Consider the following 10597-nt stretch of genomic DNA (forward strand, 5'->3'; position numbering starts at 1 on the left):
CAAGCAGCCGGGAAAGCGAGGGCTTCCGGGAAAGGTAGTTTGTTCAGCTTTGCTGTGAACATTCCTACGGTCTGCGCGCTCCCGGCTCTCTTTCCTCCTGCCTTCTGCTCGCGGGGGTTGAATCATGCAGCTTTCGCCTAGAGCAAAATGTCACACGACGATCCCTTAGCCGAGGCTTTTTGCTTTGTGCGGTGACAGTGCTTCCCTTGGCTCCCTCAACTCCGTTACCTACCATGGATCAGCTGTGAATCTACAGCATTTCGTCGATTCTGCCCCATTCGTCTTTACAAATGCTGATTTGCATCTCAAGCAAACATTTCTGACAGAGATCCTGGAAGTCCCTGACGGGCCTAGAATAGAGAAAAACCTGTTGTTTCCTTTGACAATCATAAGGCAGTTCATAACTGGTAGAACAGTTGCCTATGTTATCATATTGATTTGGCACGTGTTTTTAGTACTTATGTGTGTTTTAAAATTGCTTTTGTTCTAGTAAGCAGTATGTAAATAAATGTTGTTAAATAAATATTTTTTTAAAAAACACCTAACAGCTGTTTCGAGTCCTCACTTCCAAGATAAGAGCTAATTCTCCCACATAACTCTTGGGCAGAACTGCAGCTGATCCCTGGTCATCTGCATTAAAAAAGAAGAAATGTTTTTGGCCTTTGTACCTCACTTTACTAACATGCCCGGGGCAGCTTATCTCTTTATAAATGGTTTGGATGAAGGAATAGAGGGGATGCTTATCAGATTTGCAAATAAGATGAAGCTTGGAGAGGGAACATCTTTATCCCAGTCTGCATCCGTATTGGAACTGTTTTTATATATGAAATTGTGCATCACCTTAAAAGATAAAGCTCTTGCACATTAAATTTGGTTTAGATAAAACAAAGTGTAGGCAGGTTGGTATGCCTAGCTGGCTGGCAGCTTTAGCAGGTCTTGCTGGTCCTCAGTTTAAAGAAGGAAGTAGGGTAGGGTCAAGTCACATTGCTCAAGTGAAGGATGGAAAATGCATGACTCTTATATGAGTTATATGGGATAATCTTGTGGTCACTTTACAGGCCTTTGAACTTACTTCTGCTTCAGTTTTACCAGTCTAGAATATACATGGAATAATCTATGAGCACTGCCCAATATCTTAAAAACTTCTTATCTATTGGTTTGAAGAAACATAAGTGAGGGTAACCTTGGTGAAACTGAGGTCTGGGTCTGATCAGTGAAAGGAAGGTGGGATATACGGTAAATGCAAGAAAATAAATATGTGTTGTAGTTTTTATGTAGAATAATAGACTCAAAGGAGTGTCATTCTTCATAGTTACCATGAGAGGGCGCATGCTGTCTTCACCATGTCTACTCAGAAATAAGGCCTATTGAATTCAGTGTGACTTACTTCCAGACAATTGGGGTTACTTCTGCAGTCTAACTCGCATGTCTATTCAGAAGAAAGTCTCATTGAGTTCCATGGAGCTTATTCCCAGATAAGCGGACATAAGATTGCAGCCCCATTCGCTTTCAGTCTGGTGAGCTGGGACTCATTGCTGGGTCATAACTAAACTCCAGTCGCATGACACCAACAGTAAAGGTAAAGGTACCCCTGACCGTTAGGTCCAGTCACGGATGACTCAGGGGGTTGCACACTCATCTTGCTCTATAGCCCGAGGGAGCCGGCGTTTGTCCACAGACAGCTTCTGGGTCCTGTGGCCAGCATGACTAAGCCACTTCAGGCGAACCAGAGCAGCACACGGAAAAGCCGTTTACCTTCCCGCCGGAGCAGTACCTATTTATCTACTTGCACTTGGTGTGCTTTCGAACTGCTAGGTGGGCAGGAGCAGGGACTGAACAAAGGAAGCTCACCCCGTCGCGGGGATTTGAACCGCCGACCTTCTGATCGGCAAGCCCTAGATTCTGGTCCAAATATATATTAAAAGCTTGAGTGAGTCCCCATATGTATGTTTGGGTTAAAGGAGTTTCCAGAGTGAAAAGATTGAAGACTTCTGGCCTGATATTATTATTAGTGTGATATTAAGCATATTTACTCAGAAGGATTTCCTAATGACTCTAATGGGACTTGGTCTTTATTTAATGGGTGCCAGCAAGCTACCTTAGGCTGCAGTCCCATGCCCACTCAACTAGGAATAAGCCACAGTTAACACAGTGGGATTTACAGCTGAGGAAAACACGGGGTTCTAGGAGGGGTAGTACCTCTGGTGGGGGACATGTTGTGCTCCTTCTAGGGTACTTTGGTCCCCACCTTGCAGCACTCAGCAGTCACCAGTGGCTCCTAGAAGATGTCTGCATGTGACAGCAGCCACACCCAGGGAACTTAATTATACTCCAGTGCAATTATGATATAGGTGGGATTGCAAATTTGCTACTGAATTCTTGGCTTTTTCCAGAATCCTAACATCCCCACTAAATGTTTGGAGATATACTGAACATGGGATGAACTTGCTGCACGCACACACACAGATGTGCAGAAGATCAGGTGCACACCTTTGTGTGCTCAACCTGTGCCTGGAAATAAAAATGCCCCTTGGGGGTCCCTTCCAAAACTACAATGCATTGGTTCTATGATTCTGTGAGTGATAGGTTTATTTATTGTTCACATGGAAGATGGAACAAAGTTCTTTTCTCCTGTTCTGGAAGGTGGGACTCGAACCCAGAGGTTGGGTGGCCATTGTCATGGGTACTTTAGCTGAGATTCCTGCATTGCAGGGAGTTAGACTAGATGACCCTTGGGTCCCTTCCAACTCTACTCTATTATTATTATTATTATTATTATTATTATTATTATTATTATTATTATTAATGAAATAAATAAAAATTTGTGCAGCTCTTTGTGGTTAAAAAGACAAATTGAGAAGCACATTAAATAATTAGTTCTTCATCTTCCAGACTCCAACTATGAAGCCTGACCTCATAATTTCTGGTTGGCGAAGCTAAAAATTGCTTGAAGTGGTTGCTGTGGCAATGCATTAGCTTCCCACGCACAGTACAACAAATTTTTGCCCTTTGGTTGTACTGAAACTCTATTCTTACAGAAATTACCAGATTAAAAATAAACCCAAACCCTAAAGAGCTAGGTATGGCTCATACTTAAATATTGTACGATGCACTTTGTATCAGAGGTAGACTATTGATAGTCTACATATACTGTATTATCTTCTTGCTGAGTAGCATCAAAAGCAAGAGTCTTGAACAAGGTGCTTGTGGGTGGCAAACACACTTTCCAGTGCATTTTCCTGTCCCTTTGCTCCTCACTGAAGTCTGATATTTTGGGGGAGTCGGTTTGTTGTGCAGGTTCTCCCAATGAACTGTAATTGAACAACCTGACTTTGCTGATGCATGACTGAACCCCACTCAAAAATAGTGGCAGTCCAAAAGTGCCCTAAGTCTTTAGTACAACCGACCTGATTACCAACATGGATACAGCTGGGGGAATAAACCTTCATGAGAGGAAATGTCCTCTGCTCAGTTTGATGGATGAATGATGAGCTTTGAAAGATCATGTTCCAGACTGAAGCTTTGGGTATCACTCATCCACAGCAAAACGGAAAGGTAATTTTGGTTGCAAGTGTTTGCTAGGGTTGGGTCTAGCCTCCAGGTGGCAGTAGTTCCTCATCAGCACCATCCCAAATCTCAATCATCCACAGATCAGAGTTGTGAATATCACTGTTTCATGCCTCACTTGAGAGCTCAACTTACGAGAGTTCTATACAATAAGGTTTCCCATAGAGAAAAGTGTTTGAAACTGAGAATACAAAGGGGAAACATAACCCACTACAAACTTATTCTGTGTATGACCCAATGAAACTAGTGAAAGTGGTCCAAGATGTTCCATGTAATTTAGGGGTCGGGGCCCTTTTTCAGACTGAGCACCACATTCCCTTGTGGGGAACCTTCCAGGGGTCACAATGATTGGCACTGCCAGAGGCAAAAGAAGGCAGAGCAGTGAATGTGACTCCTACCTTTGTACTGTAGGCTACCTTCCAGCCACACAAAGACCAGAGGTTTCTATATACACAAATACTTGTGTCTTTCATCCTGGCAAGCAAGACAACGACGATGACTTTTTCAGACTATTATATTGTTCTTTGTGTTACATTTATTGGCTTGTTTGTAGTTGTTTTTTACTGTATTTATGTGAATAGTTTTATTTGTTACCCTAGAATCTTTCGATGATACGTATTTTAAATAGATAGCAACTCCATGCAAGCATATGACCTATGGGGAAATGAAGCATTGTGGCCCTGATGATTCTACCTTTTGGGGACAATGTAGTCATGGTGAATGCTATAAAACAGATCTACTCCCAGTACTGTATAATAAAACTGGCAGTGATCTACTCATTGTCCTTATTGCCCAGAATTGTTGAGCTTTTTGGGGGGAAGATTACATAAAAACGAACACAACACAGTACACTGTCCTCCCTCCTTACAACACTCTGACACCAATGCAGGAGATACTAGCTTTCAAGGGGGCACAGCATGCCGTGATCAATCAGGAGCACACACGCGATCACTTTTCTTAATCCCACGATCGACGTGGAGCACACTGCCTGTTAAGTTGTGGATGAACATATCAGATGACGCAGCGATTCTTCAAACAGCTCTTGTTTATTCACAGGCCAGAACTGCAGAGTTCAGCCAGCCTGCTTATATAGAGCTCCACTAGAACACAACAGTAACCAATTTCTGTAACTATCCAATCACTGAACGTCACTTTCGATCCCTTATTTGCATATGTGGACCTGAACTATCTACAGTATCCCCCTGCTGGCCCAGGGTGAGAACTTCAGTACATAACACTGCCAATCTGCCTGTTGGTCATGGTCGACCAGTTGAACATGTCTGCTATAACAGAATTCAGCCTCCCACCCTACTTCCTAGGAAGGTCATTCTTCCTTTTTGTTCTTCCGTTAATGAGATTAGCTGTGCTCTGCCACTACAGTACAGTCACAGGCGGGAATGCTTCTGAATACCAGTTACTGGAAACCGCAGGAGAGGAGAGTGCTGTCCTCCTTGGGTCCTGTTTGCAGGTTTCCCACAGGTATTGGCTTGGCCATGGTGAAAGCAGGATGCTCAACTAGACGGGCCATTGGCATCTTGCAGGCTCTTGCGTTCTTATGTAGTTATGCCATATGCCAGCATCATTTAACTATGAATTTAACAGCACAGTCATGGGCTTTCCTACCTGTCTCATACTGAAGCCTTGAGTGCTGAGTGCAGTGATGCACACCTGTGCAGTGACCTTTTGAAAATGCCCCAGGGTGCTGGCTGACACAATCTACCCACGTAGAAAAAATTAATACTGTAATTACCTGTCTCCACATTGCCAAGAAGCCCAGGACATGCAGTGAGGATAGCTGCTGCCTCTCCTTGCCCTGAGGCTGCTGCCCCTGCAGACAAGAGAGAGAGAGAAAAATGGGTTTGAAGCCGGTTCCCATCTCCACCTCTGCAAGTGGTTTCACACACTTCAAAGCTCGTCTTTCTGTCTGTCTCCATGCAGACCAGTTGCAGAGATGAAGGAGTGGAAGGCAATTATTTCAGTAAAATTGTTCTGGATGCCACACCAATAAAAAACACTCCCATAGCCAGACTGATGCTTAAGCTATGTATTCAGGGCTGCAATTAGCAAAATTTAAACTTAATGTATTTCAGTTGCTTCTGCTCTTTAGATGGCAATGTGTTTTACTTCACATGTTTACCAAAATGTGGCAAGCCAAACCTGCATTTGAGGGCCTCTTTCTGCTGGATTTCTGCCCCAAAGTCTTTCTATCTTGATGGTGGAAGAACATGTGTTTTTGGACAGAAGTGTTTTCCAGGGACTAAGTAATAGGTTTCTGTTTAGACAGTTCCATCTGACATAAAATGGTTGCTGGGTTATTGTTGCTGTAAATTACTGTATTTTGACTGCTCTTTTAAAAATAAAATAGTTTTGATATTTGTTCTATTGTGCATTTTTTAATTTATATAAGCTGCCATGAGAACCTGTTTACAGGTTAAAAAGTGGGATATAAAATTGTAAATAATTAAATTTAAACTAAATATTACAGTGGTGGCTATGTTCTTCTACCTTCACTGTCAGAAGCAGTATTATTATCATTATTATTATTTCACCCAAGGATCACAAGGCAGTTTACAATGTTGTATACCTCTGACTACCAGTTGCTGGGAATAAACAGCAACTGTATTAGGCTAGTCACTGTCTCTCAGCCTGACCCACCTCATAGGGGAGTTGTGAAGATAAAAAGGAGAGGGGGGGGAACCACGTATGCCACCTTGAACTCCTTGGGGGAAAGGTAGAATATGAATGTAATAATAAATAAATATGAATACCTACAAACAAGCAGGACCTTTCCACACTTACTATCTATTAAAAAACAGCTGCAACTCCAACCTGTTGAGCAACATTTACTGTCTGAATAAGCAGCTATGGGTTGTTAGTAGAAGGAAAGCAGCAGACTGGTATTTTGTGTCCATGGACAAGCATTTACATGTGTGCATGCTGGAATCAAGGTGGAATCATCTCCATATTCAGAAGTTTAACTACTACACCATAATCCTTCACACAGCAATCCGAAAGTAAGTCCTGTCAATTTCAGTGGGACTTAATGCCAGGTAAGTGTGTGCAGGATTGCAGTCTTAGATACCCCAAAGGAGGAGCCTGAAACCTGAAATACTCCACAGACTGCATGGATGGCTTCCACAACATTTATTTTCTATGTTTATTGCATATACGGCCTAGGACCCTTGTACTTATGGGAATGCCTCTCCTGGTATGCCCCGTGGAGGACCTTACGGTCCACAAACAATACTACTTTGGAGGTCCCAGGCCTCAAGGACCAGCATGAGTGGCCGGGCCTGGTGAAATTTTAATTCCTTACCCCTACGGTTATGATTCGTGGGTTCCCACTTAATTTTATTTTGATTTTAAATGTGATTCGAATTGTATTTTAAACTAATCATTTGATTTTGTGTTTTTAATGTATTTTATATATTTGGTGTATACATAAATTATTATTATTATTATTATTATTTTAATACATCAAATATATAATGTAGCATTGCATCGTTTTGAAATGTAAGCCACTTCACGACCCTTTTGAGGACTGACAGGTAGGGTAGAAATAATAAACAAATAATTTCCTCCCAAAGGCAAAATACGGACAAAATAGGCACCATTTCTTCTCCCAAGGGACAGGTAACAAAAATGAGGATTGTCCCTGCCTTGGGAAAGCAAGGAGCACGCATGTGTGATCTCATGTGTGCACATCTATGTCAGAAGCACTATCTACTATAACAACAGGCTCATGAAGGGGTTTGCCAACTTCAAACATGCCTCCCTCACAAGCTGTGGGCAAAGGTGTGACTGGTTTGGACATACCAGGAGCAGAGCTTCTGGGGCACTGCAGCAAGTGCCACAGCTATGAAGTCCAACCGAAGGTGAGAGGCAGGAGAGAGGGTGGATTTGGGCATTGCACAGGGCGCCACTGAAATTTGAGATGCTAAGGTTCACCACTGATGTGAGCCCCTGTTGTGACAGAGAACATTACATGTTGTATTTTAAGATAGCTACAAAACAGCAACAACCCTCCATACGCAATAATAATTGTCTGTTTCTTATACCAACATATCATCCTTTCCTGGAAAGGAAAGGCAAAAAGTAATCCCATATATTCCACCAGCCTTATATGACATATCAGAAAGTTAAGAAATAATATAAAGGGCTCTCACATACAGGAGGTCCCGTTTAGCTATGTTGTCGTTGTCGTCTTCTTCTTCTTCTTCTTCTTCTTCTTCTTCTTCTTCTTCTTCTTCTTCTTCTTCTTCTTCTTCTTCTAGTGTTTTCCCCCCAGGCCAGCTCTTCCAACATTAAAACAAGATGCAATTTTGAAAATGTCGGTGTGTCCATGAATATGAAATGAGAGAAGATATGTCTGCCTTTCCCAACATGGAATCCTCCAGATGTTTTGTGACCAGCCAGCAAGAGAGCACCAGGTTGAGGAATGCTGGAATAACTTAACTGAGAAAAATCATAACTTCCAAAAGCAGTCCTCAAGTCCTAAGCAAAAGGGGGGGAAAAAGATGTATTAATATCCTTCTTTGCTATTCTTTTTCCATGTTATTTCCATTCATTTGTGTTATTAACTCACCAGGGCACTCCTGTGCCTTTAAAAGGTAGCGAGAGAAGCCAAGAAGAAGCTGATTCATCTGATCTAGTCACATTCTTAGGAATCCTGGGGGCTTTGTGCACGGTTATGAGGGCAAGCGCCATGTGGGTGGCCAAGTTTCCCCCTCAGGACCTGAATTCCAACAAGAAATATGGGGAGTAGTTGAACTATGTTATACAACAGGATCAGCCAGAGGCACTGTGTTCAGCAGTCATGGTGAACAGTCCTTCTAAAAAGATATAATAAACAAAAGGGCAGCGTCTCTGTGTGAGGGTTCTCTTTATTTACATCAGGAGTGGGCAATACGTTAGCCTAGCATTGCATGTGGCCCTCAGTTCAATTTAATGTGGCCCTTGGCTTAATATCAAAGGCCTGCTGCAAGATGATGGTTCAGATCTCTGGCAAGAGAGACTCTTATACCACAGTCTCCTGGGAAGGAAGGAAGGAAGGAAGGAAGGAGACAGAAACAAGAGAGGGGTAAATGCGGCTTTCTATTTGAGAATCCTTTCTTTTTTCCTATTATTATTATTTATTTGCTAATTTAATGAAGAAAAAAATAAGCCACAATCAGTTCACATTCTGAATACAATAACCAGCAGTGCTTACATTTTAAACATATAAGCTAAAATAAGCCCTCCAAATATCCAGCAAGGTATCCACAAAAAATTGACATCAATATGAAATATTGTGGCCAGTGCCATGAGATCCTCAGAATGTTGTGTAATAGATGGTGGGTATTTATATTTCCAGGCTCAAAAGCCCAATACTACATGAATATAATTTAAAAGTACAATGAACATCTGAAAATATTGATGATTTTGCCATTACAAAATTGATGTGAATAACAACTTTGGACCAAAAAAGAAGATATCACTGGAGAAGCCCACACCATGTACCTCACTGAGGCATTCTTAGTATTGCATGGTCAACATTTACTGTATTTTTCTGTCTATAAGATGCCCCCATGTATAAGATACCCCCTATTTGGGGAGACTCTGATTTAAGAAAATCCACACTTGGCACTATCCATGTATAAGATGCCCCCAAATTTTTGACATTATTTTTTAGGGGGAAAAACTAGTCTTATACAGTACACAGAAGAATAACTGTAACTGTGGAATTCTTTCTAAGCATGCCTTTTAACATTTTCTTATTATATGTGCCAAATAACTGGAGGAGGAAGGTACACTGAATGCACTTATGTCTAAAAAGAGAACACATTTTTAAATTTTCATTGTAGTTTGTGTGGCTTTCTCAAGTCTGTAAATAAGCAGGATGTAAATTTATAATCCACCGTTTTGTTTTCTCACATTGCAGATATGAAGGAGATTGTGTCCATCAAATCCTGTGTGACGTTCAATGATAAGAATTTCTCATGCCTATCTCATCGGTCCACATGGCAATAGAGGACAACCAGTGACTGGCCTGCTTGAAATGAGAATGTAGCCTGTCATCCCTTGACATGTTTGATTAACCCTTGGTGGAGGTGGCAGGCAGAGGCTAGGACTCAGTACGTATAGTATCTGAGACATGCTACAGAGCTTGAATTCATATGTAATGAAGAAGAATAACTCTCAGTTCCCTCAATTTCTCACTCTCAACCCTAACTCTGCAGAAAGCCATCTAATTAGATTTTAATTTGATCCTGACTTGTTTTTAGGAGGTAATTATTGTTTGATTTTATATTAATATTATATATTTGATGTTAGCTGCCCTGAGCCCCGTTTCGGCCGGGGAGGACGGAATACAAACAAAAGTTGTATTATTATTATTATTATTATTATTATTATTATTATTATTATTATCCTAAATCTAGTTCACATTTCTGCAGCAGTTTGCAAACCAGGAAAAATAATCCTCATGAAAACATATCAGCATTTTAGCGCAAATTTATCCTAATAAACACATCTTAATGCAGTTTTGAATACTATACACATTTTTGTAAGCAATTTCCCCTGACACAATGCATTTATGTTATTTTCACTAATATATGCATTTATATGCACACTTTACCCTAGTATGTGAATTTTTGTACACATTACTTGGCAGGAGAAGTGCATTGCAAAATTCTGAGAATGTGGTATTTCCACCAGAGAGCACACTATTTGTGTTGGTGTTTACTGTGTAGATTGTGGCTGTGCCATAACCACAAACAATCGTCAGATATATTTTGCAATGTAATAACTGACAATGACCCACTTCTCCGCCCCCTACATGTATGTTTCAAAAAAATATCTGGAGGCTTCGCACTGTAACACTGTACAATGTTAGCATAAGGGTGCTCATCTGGTGGTTATTATTTTTAAGTGGTGAAATGCAACAATTGCAGCAATGCCAGCACTGTTTGAAGAACCTTTGGTTAGGTGTAATTTTATTTTCCAGTTATTTGAAGGTTCAGAGTTCCCTTTACCTTCCACTGGAGTGCTC

Source organism: Podarcis muralis, chromosome 6 (assembly GCF_964188315.1).
Source record: "Podarcis muralis chromosome 6, rPodMur119.hap1.1, whole genome shotgun sequence".
Classification (NCBI taxonomy): domain Eukaryota; kingdom Metazoa; phylum Chordata; class Lepidosauria; order Squamata; family Lacertidae; genus Podarcis; species Podarcis muralis.